At 39.7% G+C, this 21,572-nt stretch overlaps 1 protein-coding gene across 2 annotated transcripts in view; it reads left to right on the top strand.

Annotated features, from left to right (window-relative positions):
• pcdh15b (protocadherin-related 15b) overlaps positions 1-21,572 on the top strand; it is a 1,523,107-nt gene that overhangs the window by 1,059,359 nt on the left and 442,176 nt on the right. The gene's annotated exons all lie outside the window — the stretch shown is intronic.

Below are 21,572 nucleotides of genomic sequence, written 5' to 3'. Positions count from 1 at the left end.
TTCCTTCAGGTTTGCTAACTATTTTAAACTTCTTATATGAATGGCTTTAGGATGAAAAATCACATTGGTCTGAAATAAGATAAGCTATCCACTTTTGACTTCCTTGCGTTTACGTTGGGCTGTACATTAGGAAAATACATATAACCTGTAATGTTGTTAAATATGTGGCTGTTTGAATGCCCAGTGTGCACTGTTTTTGGTGACTTCTTTTTCATATTGCTAACACCTCTGATATAAAGTAACATTACTTTGGAGGATGTAATACCTTAGTCCTTATAACTAGAGAGCGATATAGGTGTAGACAAATCAGAAATGCCATTTACAGCTGTATTTGTACGAGGTATCATTTGGAAAACAAGTGCACAGCCCTTTATAGTAGTTATTTTTGGTCTTTTGGAAAACTCTAATGCATTTTTCTTTTGTGATAAACTGCTCAAAGGCTTTTGCAGGAAACTAACCATGTTACTCCTTATTTCCAATGTTAGAATGAGAGTGGTAAAATGTCTGGCTATCTCTGGGCTTATTTTTTTCAAGGTAGTCAAACTGTGCATCATTGTACAGGTGCTAGAAATAATTCCCTTCAGACTGTCTTTTGTTCTCACCAACTGATTTGCAGTTCAATGTAAGAATGAAAAGGTTAGCACAACAAAAACTCTGGAAATACTCAGCAGGTCAAACGATATCTATTATTGACCTTTTTCTCAAAATTGGGAAAGGTAAGTGTCAATAACTTAAATCAAGGGGACAAAACATGTGGTACTGGAAAACCACAGCCGGTCAGGCAGCATCTGAGGAGCAGGAGAGTCGATGTTTCGAGCATAACATCTTCATCAGGACCATTTTCTCAGATGCTGCTTGTGTTTTTCCAGCACACATTTTTTGACTCTGATCTCCAGCATCTGCAGACCTCACTTTCTCCCCTTTTAAGCAATTGGACTACCAGTAAAAGAGGGAAGGAGTGCTGAAAAAAACAAGCGAGGATCTGTGATCATGTGGAATACAGGAGAAGACTAAATGACAAAATGAAACAAGGAAAAAGGGGATGGTAATAAAACATAGTTGAATTCTAATCAATGACTGCAAAGTGAATGACTGGGGAAAATGATTATGAATCTTTGAGTTCATTGTTGAGACCGGAAGATTATAAAATGTATAATTGAATTGCAAGGTGTTGTTCCTTAAGGTCATGTTGGACTGTAGTAGAAGAACAAAGGTAAGAGAAGTTTAAATGAGATGAAGTGGGAGACGGTGAGGAAATGTATTACAATGATAGGTGGCCATTGCAGACTGAGTTGAGATGTTGCAGAAAACAGTTACCAATCGATGTTCAGTCTTCTTATTATAAAGTAGGCTGTATTTGAGCCATATTATCATTTTCTAACTAGAATTTGTTACAAGGAAGTAGAAGTCAGTAAATTGTCATTTCACCTGGATGAATTGTTTGAGGTCCTAGATGGTAGTAAGGAAAAGGTAAAAGTGTTCATGTTTCCTCCCCTGTACTACAAGGAGTGTTGTGGATGATTGAAGAATAAACTAGGATGTCACAGAGGGACTAGTTGTTTTGAAAGTTTGAAAGGAAAAGGACAGTAAGAAAAATGTGTTTTGTGGTGGCCAAGGATGATCTGTTGAATATGAAACATCTGGGATGGAAGCTAAAAACAAGGGAACCACATGGTTCTTGGATGGAAGGAGAGTGGGAAGGAGTGAAGTGTGAGAAATGGAATAGACATGGTTGAGGGCCCTGAAAACCATAATGGAGAGGAATTTGTGGTGTACAGTTTTTAAGTGCTACATAAGGACAACATATTTTAAGTGCTAAAATGAAAGATGGCTTTGTCACAACAGATGAAATGGAGGCAAGTCTAAAGAATAGAATGAAGCCTTATAGAATGAAAAGATTAACTCATATCTGGAATGTTTTAAAACTCACCCACATGCGAGAGAAAAAGATCATATCACAGGTTTTGGTTTTGAGTAAATATTCACAAAACTGAACAAAACACAATTATTAGTATGTTAGTGCTTTGAAACTTCTTTGTCAGTCACACTGACATCCATGGTAATGGGAACCAGTGACAGTCCACAACATTAGCCAAAAATACAAATGAGTGTAAAATGCTATTGATTACTTGATCCTGATACCACTGATTTTTTGGCTTCAGTTGCAAACTGTATGATTATTCACTGTACTTTATTCTGTGACTTCTGTTGCAATCTGTAATTATGTGTGATTACTGTCAGAATCATCAGTTTCAGGCAACACAGTTTTGTATTTGAATTGCAGATAAAATTTATATTAGGCCTGTTACATTTATTCTTTATGTACTTTTGCGCGACGGAGAAATTGAATGGAATGTGATTACGATGGAGAACACTTGTGTGAAATATATTTAAAAAGTGAAAATTGCAGCTGCACACCATAGAGTAGTCAAATAAAGTGCAGCTGAAACTGAATTAAATGAAATACTATTGGTCCCTTATCTGAGTCACAGCTGCTGCTGTTCCTACAGGAGAGATGCTGTCATGGTATGGCATGCTCTTCAGTCTAATGCCAACTTCACACATCCACTGTATCTCACTTGCACTACACTGTGAAGTCCATCATTCAACAACAAAAAAACACCTAGCTCGACCCCTTTCAGCTGCCCTTCACTTTGTCCTCCGCAGATGAATTCTGTAGCTTTTCAGTTCTGATCAAATGGCAAGAATACAAACATTCATAGATGTTAGACTAAATTTTAGTGAGTTTCATGAAGGATTTCTCTATATGAAGGACTAAAAGGTTCATCTGGTGTGTTTCCTCATGCTACTCTCTTCAGCTTACCTCGTTATCAATGCACCATCCATCTATAGCACCCTGCTACGACTATTGTCAACTCACAATGGCTGGATTAGTCACCATGCTTGGGACCACCCTAGATTTCTTGTGCCAGCACATTTTTAAGAGTCCAGCTTTGTATCTGGTTAAATTTTACCAGGATTTGCCCTTTGTATTGCAAATAGATGGAAGGGAATGAAGAACAAATGTGTCTGAGGGCACATAAGCAGTGCGGCTGACACTTTATTGCAAATACAACTGCACATTCAAAATGTCTTGAGAACTGAGCTACACAAGTTGCTTGTCCTTAGTCTTATCTCATCTTTCCTAAGGGTGTACTACACAGTTCTTAATGCCAGAACAGCACAACATCTTCTCATTGTTTATTGTGGGAGCATCAAATACTAGAAAGCCTTCAAATGTGATTTTTGAGAAGATTTGTAGCTTAGCTTGAGGTTCAGGTTATAAGTTTGCTTGCTGAGCTGGTGGGTTTGTTCTCTGAGAACAAACTTACCAGCTCAGTGAGCAAACTTGCAACCTAAGCTTTCAAATGGCTGAAAGCATTTCTGTTCCAACAAAAGTGGTAAAAAAAGCAAAACTACAGACAGTGGCTACTTGCCTGTAAATCAACAATAAGCTTACAATCAATGAGTGATCAATGCATCCAGCTCAAATCTATTGGATTTGTGTTAATTAAGTCCTGGGTGGCCAGTTGTGACTAACACTGTAGCATTCTGTTTGCAGAAGATGATGTTCCATTGCTCAATGACCTCATCTCACTCTTCGGGAGGCTGCCGCTTTTCTCCCAGCTTTTCAGAGTTGATCGCATCTCCTGTTTGCCTGCTCCAATTGTGCGGAGCACAAGAAGCTGGTCTCTGTACTACAGAGTCCCTCCAGACCAATCCAAGTATGAGAAGCTAATCTTCAGGAGGTCCATCAAGTGCTCCACAATGGACCAGACCAAAGTATTGACAGCAATCTACCTATCTTCAGCCTCACTCAATGATGTAGACATAATGAGAACTCCTTGGGTGCACAGCACAGGCTACGTTGTAGTGTTAGTGATCAGAGTTGACTTGTACACTCATCGAATGGAAGCCAGTTCTGTTGATGAAATTAACTGCATTATGATATGGTACTCTCAATATGGTGCAGTGGCATAAAGTGTGCAGTGGCCTTCTCCTGAACAAAGTCAGCTATAATGAAAAGCCTCCTGCTGTAGCACTAACTTCATCACAGGGAAGTGAATTGAAGGGGTGTGTGATTGGATACAAATTGCTTTGGTAGCAGCCATGATACATTTGTGAGATCGAGCACTGGTCTCCAATGGATCCTTGAAAGCAGTCAGTTGTGTAAATGTTCAGTGTGACTGTTACCTTGTTGACCACTAGGATAGGATGGGCACCATCTCCTTCAGTTTGCCTGCCCTGCTCTAACAGTTGCCATCGTTCTTTGATGGTGCCCTAGGACATCCTCAGTTTGTGGTGATACTGTACCTCACTCATTTGGAGAAAATGAAATCTATGGTAATAGATTCGGTGCCCCTGTACTACCTCCACACCTGAGAGGACCTTCAGCTACAGTCTCTTCATGTGGAGGATCTTTGGCAGCTGCTGGAGGTTGCTGCTGGTCTTGGATTTGCTGATGCAACTTTCTCCTCAATTTTCTTTCACGTTGTTACCCCACAACAATAATAACTATTTCTGTGATGGATCTATTGGCCACAGTTCCAACAAACTCTGTGTGGGGAATATCCAAAATAGAATAGATCCCTAGAAATCTGATCAGTCAGCATTCACATCACTCACTAATGATGGTTGAACACAGTCCTCAAAAGAGTGGGACGTGGAAGACTCTAATAAGGTGGGCCATGAATGCCTCTGCATGTACCATTAACATAGGGATCTTATTCTGTTGAACGCAACACAAGCCATACCAGGCAATTACAGTGGAAGACTGGAAATGTTTATGATTTCTGATATGTTATGTTCCCAACCCCCTCACCACTCACATACCCAAGAATGGCATTGTCAAAGAACAATTATAGTTCATGCTGAAAGGAAATGCCCTTGGACAGGCAATAAGACCTTGGATCATCTTTGTGATGATCCACAGATGAATCCTTTCCTGTTATTTGTGGTAACATCTCCCCTTAGACTTTGAGGCATGGCATTTGGTTAACATATATGTCATTGGTTTGACACCTGTGCTGCTGGCACATGGTTCAAGTGTAACAGCGATGTAATGCTGTACCATTCACTAACAGCTCCTTGACGGATCACTTTTGACAACCATTCCTGGTGTTGTGCCTGCACTGAAAGGCAAGGCAAAACAGAAGGATTGTAAGACTTTAATCTCTGGCTGCGGAGGCAAATTGCAAAAGGGTAATGCAAGGCAGAGGTGTATTCAGTGTTGAGTAGGTGCAAAGTGAGTGAGGAATTCAAAGATGCATCCTGGACTCATCCTCAAGTTGGATGCTTGTTCCCACATGACAAGTTGTTTTTTCTCTCTTTCTCGGCTCCCTCTGCACCTATTTGCTCATGCCTTCTCCCTCAATCATTGGTATACATATTACCTTTTCCTAGCTGTTTCTAGTTCTGAAAAGAATCACAGAACTTAAAACACTAACTTTGTTTCATAGAACATAGAACATAAAACATTACAGTGCAGCGCAGGCCCTTCGGCCCTCAAGGATGCGCCGACCTGTGGAACCAATCTGAAGCCTCTCTATCCTACGCTATTCCATTTTCATTAAATGTTTATCCAATGACCATTTAAATGCCCTTAAAGTTGGCGAATCTACTACTGTCACAGCCAGTGTATTCCATACTCCTACTACCTCTGACATCTGTTCTATATCTATCACCCCTTAATTTAAAAAATGTTCCCTCGTGCTAACCATCACCATCCGAGGAAAAAAGCTCTCACTGTCCACCCTATCTAACCCTCAGACTATCTTATGTGTCTCAAATAAGTCACCTCTCAACCTTCTTCTCTCTAACGAAAACAGCCTGAAGTCCCTCGGACTTTCCTCACAAGAGTTTCCCCTATACCAGGCAACTTCTGAGTAAATCTCCTTTGAACTCTTTCCACATCCTTCCTATAATGCAGTGACCAGAACTTTACACAATATTCCAAGTGTGACCGTACCAGAGTTTGGTACAGCTGTAGCATGACCTCGTGCCTCCAAAACCCAATTGCTCTAATAATGAAAGCTAAAATACCATATGCCTCCTTAACAACCCTCGAGGAGAAAGTGAGGTCTGCAGATGCTGGAGATCAAAGTTGAAACTTTATTGCTGGAACAGCACAGCAGGTCAGGCAGCATCCAGGGAAAAAGGGCCTGTGCCCGAAACGTCGAATCTCCTGTTCCCTGGATGCTGCCTGACCTGCTGTGCTGTTCCAGCAATAAAGTTTCAACTCCTTAACAACCCTGTCAACCTGAGTGGCAACTTTAAGGGATCTATGTACATGGACACCGAGATCTCACTGCTCATCTATACTTCCAAGTATCTAACCATTAGCCTAGTACTCTGTATTCCTGTTGCTCCTTCCAAAGTGAATCACTTGTCCGCATTAAACTCGATTTGCCACCTCTCAGCCCAGCTCTGCCGCTTATCTCTGTCCCTCTGTAGCCTACAACATCCTTCGGCACTATCCACAATTCCACTGACCTCAGTGTCATCCGTAAATTTACTAACCCATCCTCTGCCCTCATCTACGTTATTTATAAAAATGATAAACAGTAGTGGACCCAAAACAGATCTTTGCGGTATATCACGAGTAACTGAACTCCAGGATGAACATTTCCCATCAATCCCCACGCACTGTCATGCCTCTTTATTTTGTGCAACAGCCTACATTGGGGAATCTTATCAAATGTTTTACTGAAATCCATAGACACCATATCATCCGCTTTTACCTCAGCCACCTGTTTGGTCACCTTCTCAAAGAACTCAATAAGTTTTCATCTCCACAAATGTTGTCAGACCTGCAGAGTTTTAATGTTTAGTTGTTTATTTCAGATCTCCAGCATCTGCAATTCCTTGTTTCATTTTAGATACTAATGAAATGCTAATGCATCTAAACCTAATCCAATTGCCTCTTGCCATTTACTGGAGAGACTTTCATCTCACTATCCAAAACCTGATTGCAGAATCTGACTTTTTCTCTCAAGGTCAATTATCTAATTTTTCTGATTTCTCCATATTTACTCAAATGACTCAGCAAATCCCATGTTGTTCAGGCCTTGTGAAGATTCTGTCCTTGGAGTTGTTTTTTAACTCTTGCAATTTCAAGCACCTCTTGTTATGATCTATGTAAAATTCTGAGCGTATGTCTTCATTACCATAATTCTTCTAAGATCCTTACTTATTTTCTAGTTTTTGGTCTATATAGGAAAGTGAATACAACATAACTTTGTTAGTGTTTTTAGTTGTGACAAGCTTGAGTTTTTTTTTTTGTTTTTAATGCAACCTTAAAATTCACTTCTCTTTATCTTTATTTTGGGGAATCAGGGGGTGAGTTACTTGCAGCAGGATTCTTAGCCTATGACCTGCTCTTATACTGAATAGTCCAGTTCAGTTTCTGTTCAATATTTATCCCCAGGATGTTGATAATGGAGCATTCAGTGATGGTGAATGTCAAAAGATGATGGTTTGATTCACTTTTGTGGGAACATGTCATTTCTGGAGCTTGTGTGGCACACATGTAATATGCCAACTATCATCCCAAGCCTGGATGTTATCCATATTTTGTTGCATTTTGGCATGGACTGCTTTAGTACCTGTATTATACAATAATCAGCAATTATCCCCACTTCTGACTTTATGATGGAGGGAAGGTCATTGATGAAGCAAGATGGTTGGGCCTAGGACACTCCCTGAGTAATTCCTTCAGAGATGTCCTGTGGCTGAGATAATTGATCTCCAACCACTACAACAATCTTCCTTTAGGCCAGGAATGAGTCCAACAAGTGGAGAGCCTTTCCTCAGATTCACATTGCTCGAGCTCCTTAATGCCACACTTGGTTAAATGCAGCCTTGATGTCACTCTTGCCTCACCTCTGGAATTCATCTGTTTTGTCCATATCTGAACCAAGGCTGTAATGAGCTCAGGAGCTGAGTAGAGCTCAAAATGAGCAGGTTATTGATGAGCAGGTCGTAAGCAGGCTTGATAGTACCGTTGTTGATATCGTCCATCACTTTACTGAGGATTGAGAGTAGACGTTTGGGGCATGAAGTGGCCAGATTGCATTTTATCTACAGGACATACCTGAGCAAATTTCCACCTAGTTGGGTAGACGCCTGTATTGGAACAGCTTGGCTCAGGGTGTAGCATTCTGGACCATAAGTCTTAGTGATATTACTGGAATCTTATCAGAGTCCATAACCTTTGCTGTATTCAGTGTCTCCAGCGGATTCTTGATATCAAGTGGAGGGAAAAAAATTGGCTGAAGACTTGCATTTTTGATGTTGAGGATTGCTGGAAGAAACTGAGTTGGACCATTCACTTTTGGTCGAAGATTGTTGCCAATGCTTCAGCTATATTTTTTGTTGGCTTACCTCATTATTGAGAATTGGGATGTTTGTGGAACCTTCTCTTGCAGTGAGTTTCATTGTCCACCAGCATTCACAATGAGATATGGCAAGACTGTGGAGTTTAAATCTGATTCATTGGTTATGGTATTACTTAGTGTGGGGGATTGGGACGAAAATATTCAGCCTAAGACTCGCTCGTACCGATCTGAATTAAAGAGAATGACTCACGCCACACAAACCTTGAGTTATTGACTGTTTATTTCGTGAGTTCACGAGGAGAGGCAAGTTGACCACGATAGTCACAAGTCACTCCGACGAGATACAGCGAGTTGCGTGGTTATATAGGTTACAATCATTTAACAATTAACAAACTATTAATTGAAACATAATGAGTAAGTGGACAATCAACCCAGTTACTATCCCCAGTCATGTAGCTGTCTGGTCAGTGCTGGTTAGTATGTGATGAGCAATGTTAGCATAATAGTAGATCCTTGTAAAAGAAGAACATTCCCATGCTGGGAAAGAGTTCACTATCAGGTGCTAGTACAGCTACAAGGTCAGCCATCTCGCTGAGCCTGGGAACATACAAACAGACACTAATATGAAAACTAAAATGGATTCCAGGCTTTTAATATGTGACAAAATGGCTGCTTGGGTTATAACAAATCTCCTGTACTTGGCTATCTATCACATGCTGCGTATGCTGTTTGGCATGCAAATAGTCCTGTTTCTCTTCAAGATGGCACCTCATTTTTAGCTATATCTGGTACTGCTCCTGGCATGCTGTCCTGCACTCATTATTGAACTAAGTTCATCACTTAAATTGATGGTAATTGTAGAATGGGGGATACACTGGACCATAAGGTGTAGATTGTGCTGAAGTACAATTTGATTGTAGCTAATGGCTAACAACACCTAATGGATGCCCAGTCTTGAGTTGTCAGATTTGTTCAAAAGTCTTCCTATTTAGTATAGTGATAGTGCCACGTATCTTAATGGAGAGTCGTCTCAACAGGATGACAGGACTTTTCCTCCACAAGGACTGTGCAGTGGTCACTCTTACTTGCATCAACAGATGCATCACAGGTCAGTGAGGATGTGGTCAAATATGTAGTTCCCTCTTGTTGATTCCTCACTAACTGTTGCAAACTCATTATAACAACTATGTCCTTTAAAACTTGATCAGCTCAGTCATTGGTGGTGCTGCCCAGCTCCTTCTGGTGGTGGACTTTGAAGTCCCCTACCCAAAGTATTTTCTGTGCCCTTGCCACCCTCACTTCTTTCTCTAAGTTCTGTTCAACACAGTGGAGTACTAACTCATCCATTGAAGGGCTACGATTGTAGTGGTGGGAGTGGAAGGGAGAAGGGAACAAAGTGGTAATCAGCAGGAGGTTTCCTTGCCCATATTTGACCTGTGCTATGAGATTTCATGGGGTCCAAGGTCAAGTTAAGGACTCCCAGGACAACACCCTCTTGTCTGCATACCACCAGTGCTGGGCCTGTCCTGGTTTTGTAGCAGGGCATATCCAGAGATGGTGATGGTCTTATCTGGGACATTGTATGCAACATCTGATTTTGTAAGTGTGACTATTTCAGGCTGTTCCTTGATTAGTCTGTGAAACAGTTCTCCCAATTTTGACAATGCGAATTTTAAAGGGTCAACAGGGCTGTGTTTGCAGTCATCATGTCCGGTGCCTTAGTAGCTGCTAGGTGGTTTGTCTAGTTTAATTGCTTTATTTTCCTTTCCAGACATTGATACAACTGTGTGGCTTGCCATTGCAATTAATGCCAACCCCATTGCTTTGGGTCTGGATTCCCATGGAGGTTAGACAAGGTAATAGTGTTAGTTTCCTTCCCTAAAAGACACTAGAGAACCAAATGGGTTTTTCCAACCATTGTCAATGATTTCATGGTCATCACTCCAATTTTAGTTTGAGATTTTTAAAAAATTGAATTTGAATTTCACTATTTACCATAGTGGGATTTGAACCAGGTTCTCCCGAATATTACTCGTCCAGTGACGAGACGACTCAGCCATCACCTTCCCCAAAATCTGAAACGTTGATTTTGTCTTCATCCCAATAGCTGTTGTATAACCTGCTGCAGATTTTTAACAGTTGTTTCAATTTCATTTCAGCACCTTCAATATTTTGCTCATTTCAAAATTTACACTGCAGTGCCTTTCTCACATTATGTAACCTTTGACTTGCCATGTGCAATGCCTGGACCAATTTGTTAGCCCTACCTTTAAAAACAATATATTGTGATTTAATGCAGGATCTAGTTCATTTCATTAATTGAAAGTATCACTTGCTGTATTGATCCCACTTAGTTGAATGATCTAAGCTAAAGGATTTCATGTCTTGGCTGACGAGTACAACATAGGAGAGTATTACAAGGGCATTGTTGAGATAAGATGTTATGGAATTGAAACACAGTTAAAAGGCTCAGATCTTATCACAGACTGCAAAACTAAAGTTTATAAGGTTTGAAACTTATCTAAATCTAGTGATAACAATTTACAGCCATGTGGCATAGCGTAGAAGACAGCTACCATTCATAATTTATACAATCCTCTGTTTTCTTCTGAATGATTACTATTGTTGAATTGTGTGTCTCAGTGGTTTATCTTCTACTGGTACTGCGCTATTGCCCTGTTTGGTTTGTATCTGCTGCTCGATATGATGATGTATGGTACAGTTATACTGATTGTTGCATTACCGTGAATTGATTTATGTTCCTCTTCAATGTAAGATGAGCGTTCAGGTTTATACTGCAGTAGCCACACTTGTTCTACAAATCAACCTTAGACATTTAATTTGCCAATCTTTAGTTCAACATGTGAACCATTGCAGCAAAAACAAATGCATCTATATTCTCAATCACCAGATCACTGGGAATCTGACCTACTGCAAGCAAGGGCAGTAAGAGATTATTCATAAGCAGCCTCCTACTTATTACACGCGGAAAATCTCCTCATACTCTTACAAGCCTTTCTGCATTGCAAAGGTCCTGGACAACAAATGGGTGGCTGAGATCTCACCTGTGTCTGACCTTTACCTGCCAGACGCTCATATTTCAGGTGACTAGTAGTTGAAAATCATTTCTGATGTCTCCTCAATCATCAATATAATTGGAAACTAAAGTAATGGCTAACTCGATAAATAAAAACAAAAATGCTGGGGAAACTCTACAGATCTGGCAGCATCTGTGGAGAGAAAAAAAGTTAAAGTTTCAAGTCCAGTGACCTTTTGTCTGAACTGATGGTCATTGGACTCGCAGCATGAACTCTTCTTTTCTTCACAGATGTTTCTTCTGTTGAGTTTCTCCAGCACTTTCGGTGGTTACTTTCTGTTTGTTGCAGATCTCTAACATCTGCAATTCTTTTTTTTGTTTTTGGGGAACCGGATTTTTATTACTCTTTATGTAGGCAATAACATTTAAAGTATGGAATGGGCTACCAGAGAAAGTGGTGGAGGCTAGTACACTTACAACATTTAAAAGGCATCTGGATAGGTACATGAATAGGAAGGGTTTAGAAGGATATGGGCCAAATGCTGGTAAATGGAATTAGATTAATTTAGGATATCTGGTCAGCATGGAATGAGTTGGATGGAAGAGTCTGATTCCATGCTGTACATCTCTATGATTCTATATACTAATATTTTACTATTGATCAATGTTGCCTAACACAGATTCATTTTTTGCAGAATTCAATTTGCTATCCTTTATTAGTTTGGCGTACTGTTCCATTTTAAGCATCACTATTTTTGAATTTAAGAAATGCATAATTTCAAGCCAGGGATCACTTACTATCTCCTATTTCGTTTTCTGTGGTTAGCAGCTTTTTGTGATGATGTGAGGAACTAATGTATGAAAATGTGATACTTCTGTACATCAGGAGGATATTATGAATTTGTATTCCTGATGCAGAACTCTGCCAGGTTTAATCATCAGGCCCAGAGGTCAGCAAACCTCACAGAATTTTCTTTAATTTAATTTTGATAGAGAGAAAATTGTGCAAGGCCTAGAATTCCTGAATTTCTGATATGCATTCAGAGTGAACAAAGCCCTATGCCGGCAGAAAAATATTATAAATTCGACCCTTTTATCTGGATATTAAAGGAAATTGGTCAATCCTAGGCACCGGGGAACTATACTTAAAGGGAATATATGTCATATAACTCAACCCTCAGTGTTCTTAAGTATATTTTCTCACTGGAGGATGAAGATTATTAAAACAGTATATATAGACTTCGAGTCACTTATTGGAGAGTAACTTCAGCAACCTGCATACTTAATTTTCAGGGAATAGAACACTTCCTAACAGAACAGAGGCAAATCTATTGTGTTCAAATAAATCAGACTTAGGTTGTGTTTACATTTACACATTTTATATTTATATTTTCATATTTTAATTACTTAATTGAAAGACTAATCTTAAATGTGAAATGTCTGGTTAATGTTAGTCTGGTGAAAGTTTAGTTTCCCTGTGCCATTAATAATTTCTTTTTCACTCATTTTCTGTTGATGTTAATGCTTATACTGGTTTATGTAACTGGAGTAGTTATAGTTTAATTCCCAATTTACCTTTCTATGTGAGAGTGATTACAGTTAAAATGTAGCATCATCAGTTAAAGCTTAAAAATGATAAAATTAGTCATTTTGTAGAGCCTGAGTTGTGAAGACTTAGCTTGAATACATTGGGTATTATTTAATTGAACAATCTTTAACATTACAGATTCTAAGATGTATTGTAATCCTCTTCCTGTTGATTGATGTCTTTGAAGAAAACAGCATTGCCTTTATGATGTCCTTAACATTTTGAAAAAAAAAGAAAATGACAGTGTGTGTATTCTAAGTATGAAAATCATGAAGATTTAAATTTACAAGTTGTTAGTTCCAGAACAGCAGGTCCAACACAGAGCATGCTGACATTGATTAATGGATGCAGTGAGCAGTAGAAATGTAAATGTTGGTTCAGAGAAAAATGTGTACACCAAACACAAAAACCACTTGAAATAAGTCAAAGCTAAAATAGTGATAAAGTGAATTGAATAACCTACTGATCTTGGTTTGAAATTAATTTTGAAATACTTTAGTGTTGTATTTTTAAATTGCTAATGTAGTGCAGAATCTTCTGAGAGATTGGAGGTAGGAAGGCCACTTCAGTAGATGGGGCAGTGGCATACCCAAACTGCATTTCCACACCATCATAATTTTATTCTGGTGAAGGCTGCATGATTGACTGTCTGCCTGCCATTAAGTGTGATCCTTAAATACATAAGGAAGGGCTACTTAAGGACCACTGCTCTGTCTCCAGGGGAACGGGACAAAGTGGAGCGTGGTCCCTCAATTAAAGACACTCAGTTCCTGATCATTACAGGACATAGGAGTGCTCATTGGCAGCCAGGCTTGACCAATCTGTCTCTCCACAGCCCCCAACGAGAGAAATCTCCAAGCCCATGATAAGTCACTGATATTTGTCCTGAGTTTATAGTGCTGCTGAAACCTAGGGTGTGGTGTGTGTATATGTGTGTGAGTGTCCATGTACAAATGTATATATGTGTGTACATATATAGGGGGAGATGTGGAAGTTGTTTTTTTAACAGCAGCCACTGGCCTCCTCTATGACACTATTGAATAAAAGAGGACCCAGCCACTGGTTGACCAGCAACACTTACTGTGTGGGATATTCACTCCTGGGATCTGTTTGCCTTCTGAATTCTGTCTTTTAATTCTACCATTTGTGCATACTTTGACCCTTATTTTTCTATGTTTTGAGTCATCCTCTCACTTTAATTCTCAATACCATATCCTCACCCTGCAGCATTGCCTTATATTATCTTCTTAACATTCCAAATCTCATCTCTTATAATTTGCAAACATAACTGCAGAACCATTTTGAAGTTCCCTATAAAACTGTTGGATTATTCTGTTAGATCAAATAGCAGGTTGCATATATTGGAGTTCTTAATCATAGCACAGAAAACCTCTGAGTGGGTACATGGGTAAAAGTTAAGCAATTCGCAAAAATTCATTAGTTAAGAGGCTGGACAGTCACAAAGTCAAAATATGGAAATAATAACATGGCAACTCTTTAAACAAAAATATCCTTCTGGTGAGGAAAGTGAATTTTAGACAGAGTTTCAGAGGAGGAAATAAAAACGTATAAAAGCAGAAAGAATTGCAGATGCTGTAAATCAGAAACAAAAAACGAAAATTGCTGGAAAAGTTCACTGGTCTGGCAGCCTCTACGGAGAGAAGTCAGAGGAAGGGTCACTCGACCCAAAACGTTAACTCTGATTTCTCTCGGCAAATAAAAACACACATTCATTCAACTGCCTTGACACTTTTCAGAATGTGGTGTATCTCAGTGCATTTCTCATGTAAGAGTTAATTATGCACAATCATAAAAAAATCCCAGTTTGGAGAATTTAGGACTGTATTGTTTTACCCTCACCTCTCAGTACATGTACAATATAAAAACATTGTTCCCTTTGTGAGTGCTTAAGAATGGAATTATGCCTTTAATGAATTCCTTTCAAGAACAGTGACTGTTACATTGGAAAATGTGACAGCTAATCTACATACAGCAACATTTCAGAAGCAGCTTGAGACTAAAAACATTTCTGACAGCTTAGAAGTGTTAACCAAGGAAAAGAAGAAGGAATAAATACCGTGAAATCATGCTTGCTGTGACTTCAGGATGCCCTTAAAACAAAAATACACAACCAATGAAATATTTTTGAAGTCGAGTAATTGTCATAATGTAGGGATACATGGTGGCCAATTTGCATTTAACAAGGTTTCACATGAAGAAATACAAGTATATGAGCAGATCATCTGTTTCTAAATGCTGTTTGAGCCAAATGTTGGCCAGAACATGACAAGATCTTAAAAAGTCATGAGGGGCATGGATAGGGTGAAAAGGCAAAGTCTTTTTCCCAGGGTATGGGAGTCTAAAGCTAGAGGGCGTAGACTTAAGGTGAGAGGAGAAAGATTTAAAAGGGATCTAAGGGGCAATGTTTTTATACAGAGATTGGGACATGTGTGGAATGAGCTGTCGGAGTAAATGGTGGATGCTTGTACAATTTTAACATTTAAAAAATATTTGGATGGGTATATGAATAGGAAGGATTTAGAAGGATTTGGGCCAAATTCTGGCAAATAGGACTACATTTACTTAGGAAATCTGGTCAGTATGGATGAGTTGGACTGAATGGTCTGTTTCTATGCTGTATAATTCTGTGACTCTATGACTCTATCTCTCCTATTCATAAAATAATGTTGTTGTATCTTTAATGGTTGCAGAGAGCAGAATATGCCTCAGCTTATCTTACCTTGGCTTCATCTGAAAGGCAGAACTCCTGAAATCAGAACGTAACTCAGCATTGCATTGAAGCACAGATTATATGCTCACGTCTTCAATGTGGGGCTTGAACTCTGAAACTTCTGACATCGGAGCAAAAATGTTGTTAATAAATAATGCCTTTAAACATCAGATATTTATTAACTCAAAATATAATCTCCAGGTGGGTTTAGTTTAGAAACAAATGCTGGAAAAAGTGATATGCAAAAAAAATTCCAATAGAAGATTTTGGTTTCATTGGTGATAGAATTTGTAGGTAAAATAATGTTTGGCATTTCTGTATTCGGTTTAGTTGCTTGTTATTTGTAAATTTCTTAAATCCTCTGGAATTGAAAGATTAAAGGAGTTGGTTAGAACATTTGGAATGATGTTATTAGAGTAGGGATTGCATTACCACAGATGCTGGATTTAATTGAGTCTTAACATTAACAGAAGGATTTGATAAATATTACAAGGAAAGTATTAAAGGTTATGAGGAAAGAGGTAATACAATAAAATTAATCTTCAGTCCATTGCGCAGGACCAACATATGTGCAATAGACCAGAGGATGCTGTAATTTCCATTATTGAGAAATATATGCTGGAAATGTCAAGCAGCCACTTGCTATTGCACTTTGATCACATTTGATTATTCTTAATGAATCTCATTTTAATGTATAGCCTAGAGTTTGCATCACTAGGTTCCATAAGCAGTAGGTGTCTGCAGTTTAGAAAGCCGGTAGTCACCAGTTTGCATGGCGAATAAGTTATCCTGAAGCAATATGGATAACTCAAAACTGGTTTAGTTTTGTAAATTGTAAATGAGTTATGATGATAATAAGTCATACAGAATCTTGCTGGATAATTCACAACCACTGAGTTTACAAAAATTGCCAGTCAAGAAAAAAACAGCTGGTTCATCAAGTCTACAGTGGTTGGAGTATCATCTCTTATTCCCAATCAAGTGCACAAAATCTCGTGGGAGGGGCAAAAGACAGAGGAGGGAAAAGAATAGGCATTTCAGGTGAGCATGCATTGTAGGAGCACTGAATTTCCCCAATGAATGAATGTTGCATTTCACTAAAGCTGAGAACTTTGGAAGTTCAGCAAAATATGCCTTGCTGAGTGCAGCTGAGGGAAAGATTTAAAATTAGCATTTGTTTACTCTCTCCATCTCACTTCTCTCCCTCTCACCCCCACTTGAGTGCACAGTCATATGAACCAATCAGAAAAACTGTTTTGGTTGGACCATGGAAATCTTAATACATTTTCAAGGTTTAAAGGTACATTTTAGAACATAACAGATGCCTTACTTGATGGGAGCAAAGGTTGACAAATTAATGCCAGTATTCCAAATTTCTGTTGTTTCACTATATATAGCCTTCTATTTGATCATTTAATTAGCTTTTGTAATTGTCTGGCCACAATGCCTAGTCCTTGGTAATTCAAAGATGAGTCGATCTATATTTTCAGGTGTCCATCTGCATCTCCTTGGACTAACTGCATTTCAGGTTATCGTGCAACAGTTATCATGAAATTAAGATTTTGGAGCTCTGCTCCTTCATCAGGTGATGTCACTTCACCAAACGGAGGAGCAGTGCTCCAAAATCTTGTGATTTCTAATAAACCTGTTGGATTATAACCTGGTGTCGTGTGACTTCTACCTTTGTCCACCCCAGTTCAACACCAGCACCTCCACATCATAAGTCTATTCCACCTGTTTTGAATTCAAGTTGTTCTTAGTTGTTCAAGTTGTTCTTCAAGTGTCAACCATCTGTTTATTTGTGTAGATGGTCCAAATTACATTGCATATATCCAAATACATCCTTTGTTTTAAACCACAAAGTCTGAAACAGCCGTTGAAAAATTTGACAAGCATTGTGGCTTGAGATTCTAACTTAACTAAGAAATAATATCCTCCGTCCCCGGTGCAGCAGAACAATTTGTGCCTACTACAAATTAACCATTCTCCATTTAATCATATGGCTGATGTTGAATCCTGATTTTCAAGTGAAATCTGAGGGAAAGAACATTGTGCATTCAAGTTCCAGTCCAAAGACTTGAGCACAAAGTCCAGGCAGGCATTTCAGTGCAGTTGTAAGGGGGCACTGCAATGATGGAAGTTCTGTCTTGCAGATGTCATGTTATCTACCCTATTCTATTAATGATCCGACGCCTTTATTTTGAAGAACAGTTGGCGAGCTATCCCCTACAGCAGATGTCCTGCCAATTATTATCATTCAATCAAAATCACTAAAACAGCATTTTCACATTTCTCTTTGTGGGTGCTGGAGCTGTGAAAATTGGCTACAGGCAAAGTTTAATAAAAACAGTGACAATTTCAAAGATGCTTCATTGGTTGTAAAAGCTTTGAGGTGTTCTGAGGTCGTGAACACAGCTACATAAATATATGGGTTTCATTTTATGATTTTGATTCATCTGGTACCAGATCAGAAGTCTTTGAATGTGATGTGGGGAAAGTCAAAATCTGTTCAACCATACCTCCACAAATGATGGAGATGATTTGTCACACAAGCTTCCCCTGAAGCTTTGGTGCTGACTTTTGTGCAGCAATTGATATACATGTGATCCTCCCTCATATCCATCATAATGGTGAAACAATGAAGTTATGGTGAAACAATGAAGTTATGGTTAGCTGAATCATTTGATTCTCCTGATATTTAGATATACTATTCATCTCCTTTCAGACTTGTAATTCCTCTATGATGTTTGATAATTCTCCTCTGATGTTCCCTGATACAGCAAACCCTTTATTATCCAGTGGGACCAGGAGAGCGCCAGTTGACCAAATATTCTGGAAAATCAAGAGGTTTACTTTATCAATGTAATAACACATTAAGTAATAGACATGTAATGCAGGGGTGTACACATCACTGTTACACTTTATTTGCAGCATAAGTCACATAAATGTGACAGTCACATAAAGGTGGGCTGTTTGTCATTTTTATACTGTTTGTCATTTTTATAAATGACCTGGAGGAGGGGTTAGAAGGTTGGGTGAGCAAGTTTGCGGATGATACGAAAGTCGGAGGAGTTGTTGACAGTGAGGAAGGATGTGGCAGGTTACAGCAGGATATAGAGAAGCTGCAGAGCTGGGCAGAAAGGTGGCAAATGGAATTCAATGTAGCTAAGTGTGAGGTGATTCACTTTGGGAAGAATAACAAAAAGATGGGGTACTGGGCTAATGGTCGGATACTTGGTAGTGTGGATAAGCAGAGGGATCTTGGTGTCCATGTACACAGATCTCTGAAAGTTGCCACCCAGGTAAATAGTGCGGTGAGGAAGGCATATGGCGTACTGGCTTTTATTGGTAGAGGAATTGAGTTCCGGAGTCCTGAGGTCATGATGCAGTTGTATAAGACTCTGGTGCGGCCGCATCTGGAATATTGTGTGCAGTTTTGGTCGCCATACTATAGGAAGGATGTGGAGGCACTGGAACGGGTGCAGAGGAGGTTTACCAGGATGTTGCCTGGTATGAAAGGAAAATCGTATGAGGAAAGACTGAGGCACCTGGGGCTGTTTTCACTAGAGAAAAGAAGGTTTAGAGGTGACTTGACTGAGGTGCACAAGATGATTAGGGGGTTAGATAGGGACGACAGTATGCTGTATTCTTCTATGTTCTATGTTCTATGTTCTAAATAATTATGCAATTTTGCTTTAAATAGAACTTCTCAGCAGAGTCTTCTCAATTGTACTCTCAACTGACTACTTGGACATTATGGTAGATCACAGCATTTGAGGAGAAATTGACTCAAAATTAAATTAATTGTTAATTTTTTGTGCAGCTGTTTGATTGAACAACATGTACATTTCCAATGAGGTAAACAAATTAAAAATTTGGACTGGATACTACAGTGAACCTTGTGGTATTTGAGGAATGTAATTTTTACTGGATAATTGAGTATACTAATTCACAATGTGTTGGTTGAAACAAAATTTGCTGTACCTTCTCTGATCCTCCACAAAACTGCTACACTAACAGATTCAAAGATTTCAAATGCTCTAGACTCTCGCTCATCTGTCCTCTGCTTGGCCAACAATAAAGTGTTCCATGACATTTTACACACAGTAGGGAGAGGAGTTTGTCTTTTGCTAGATATGGGTTTGATGGATGGAATCTTAAAAAGCATTGAACAACAGAGATTATGGCAAAAGGTGTAGCAAAATTGGACAAGAAAGCCAGTAATTTTGTCATAGAGACAATCTTGCTCCATCTTTTATGCTTTTCACAAGTGGAATTCTCATTAGGCAGTGACAAGATACTAATTGTCATGGATTAACACTTGTTAAACACATCGCTAACACAACAACTCACCTCATAATATATAAAACCTCCCATCTTAACAAACTCTTCAAAAAGCTGGATGCCAGCAAACTCAATAAGGAAATTTGAACCCATACCTGGCCGATTCAGCCTGTAACTTGCTCCAAATGATCTCCATGTTGCCTATGATCAAATTGTAGCAAAGGACATGATGGGCAGGCATGGGTTGAATGTACCCCTCCTTCACGGACATTGGCATCTACCAGATTCTGGATTAATGGTGCTGGAAGAGCACAGCAGTTCAGGCAGCATCCGAGGAGCAGTAAAATCGACGTTTCGGGCAAAAGCCCTTCATCAGGAATACAGGCAGAGTGCCTGAAGGGCGGAGAGATAAATGAGAGGAGGGTGGGGGTGGGGAGAAACCTCCTCCCTGACCTATCACCTTCATCCCCTCCCCCACTCACCTATTGTACTCTATGCTACTTTCTCCCCATCCAGAATCTGGTTTCCAGCATCTGCAGTCATTGTTTTTACCTAATTGGCATCTACCAGCCCAACTCTACCATCCTGACACTCCTACTACTCCCAAATATTGTGTTCTGGAAGCGGTGTACTTGCAATGGAACACCAGCAACATGCATGGAAGGCTGCAGTAGGTATACGTTGTGCACAAAGCCTGAAATCCAACTTGAAGACTGGGCTAGGTTGCATCTTGGAGATGGTTATTTTCTCCTATGACCCCCTCATTTAACACCACCTGTTTGCTCACAACATCTCTGCTGTGCATTACCTGGCAATGCTTGCCTTTCTGCAAAGTAGCCCTCAGTCTAGGAGGCACACACCTTGCTGTAGTCCTCATGGGAGCACATATTAGGCAGGGGATTCTGGCACAATAAGCCAAAGCAGCTGCCCATATCAAGGGAACAGCCTTATCATATGTTTGGTCACTGCTTTCCTGGTTAAGTGGCCCATGCCTCTGTGATCCAGCGAATAAGTCATGGGGGTCCATTAGCTCCGTATCAGCAAGTCTGGAGGGGTTGGGCTAAGGTGTTGAGGTAGGTGTATTGGCATCAGTGAAGGTTCCGAGCATATTTGGTCAGAGCAGTTCAGTCAAAGGAATTGTCACATTTAGTGTGTCAGATCTGTCCACTGAAACTAAGAAAGGGGAGGGGGGAGGGGCGGGGCACGGTGAGAAGACAAGTGTAGTCATTGCCTCAGGATTAAGCATTGGCAGGTTGCTCTGGCCCTGAGGCCTTCAGTTACAAATCCAATTGTGAAGAGGGCAGCGGAATTTGTAAGGGAGTAATACAGTAAAGCTGGGAAGACTGTAATATTGGATAAGGGTCGTCAATGGTCAGGACCACCATAGGTTCAAGGAGGGGTTGCAGTGAATTAAATCGCCAGGCATGATCACCTCATATTCCAGGGGGTGGAGAGGCACGTAGAAGAGTTGAGTTTGGACTTGGGGAAGTGTGAAGTTGATGGGATAGACCAGTAGGAAGAGTATGGGAGTGTTTGAGGGCTGACTGGGCATGATCAGGCTAATGCTGGAAGCCACTGGCAGAGGAGCACTCACTG

The sequence above is a fragment of the Chiloscyllium plagiosum genome, chromosome 22 (genome assembly GCF_004010195.1).
Source record: "Chiloscyllium plagiosum isolate BGI_BamShark_2017 chromosome 22, ASM401019v2, whole genome shotgun sequence".
NCBI classification, from domain to species: domain Eukaryota; kingdom Metazoa; phylum Chordata; class Chondrichthyes; order Orectolobiformes; family Hemiscylliidae; genus Chiloscyllium; species Chiloscyllium plagiosum.
Note: the sequence above shows the minus strand (reverse complement) of the source record. Positions and strands in the feature narration are given on the sequence as shown.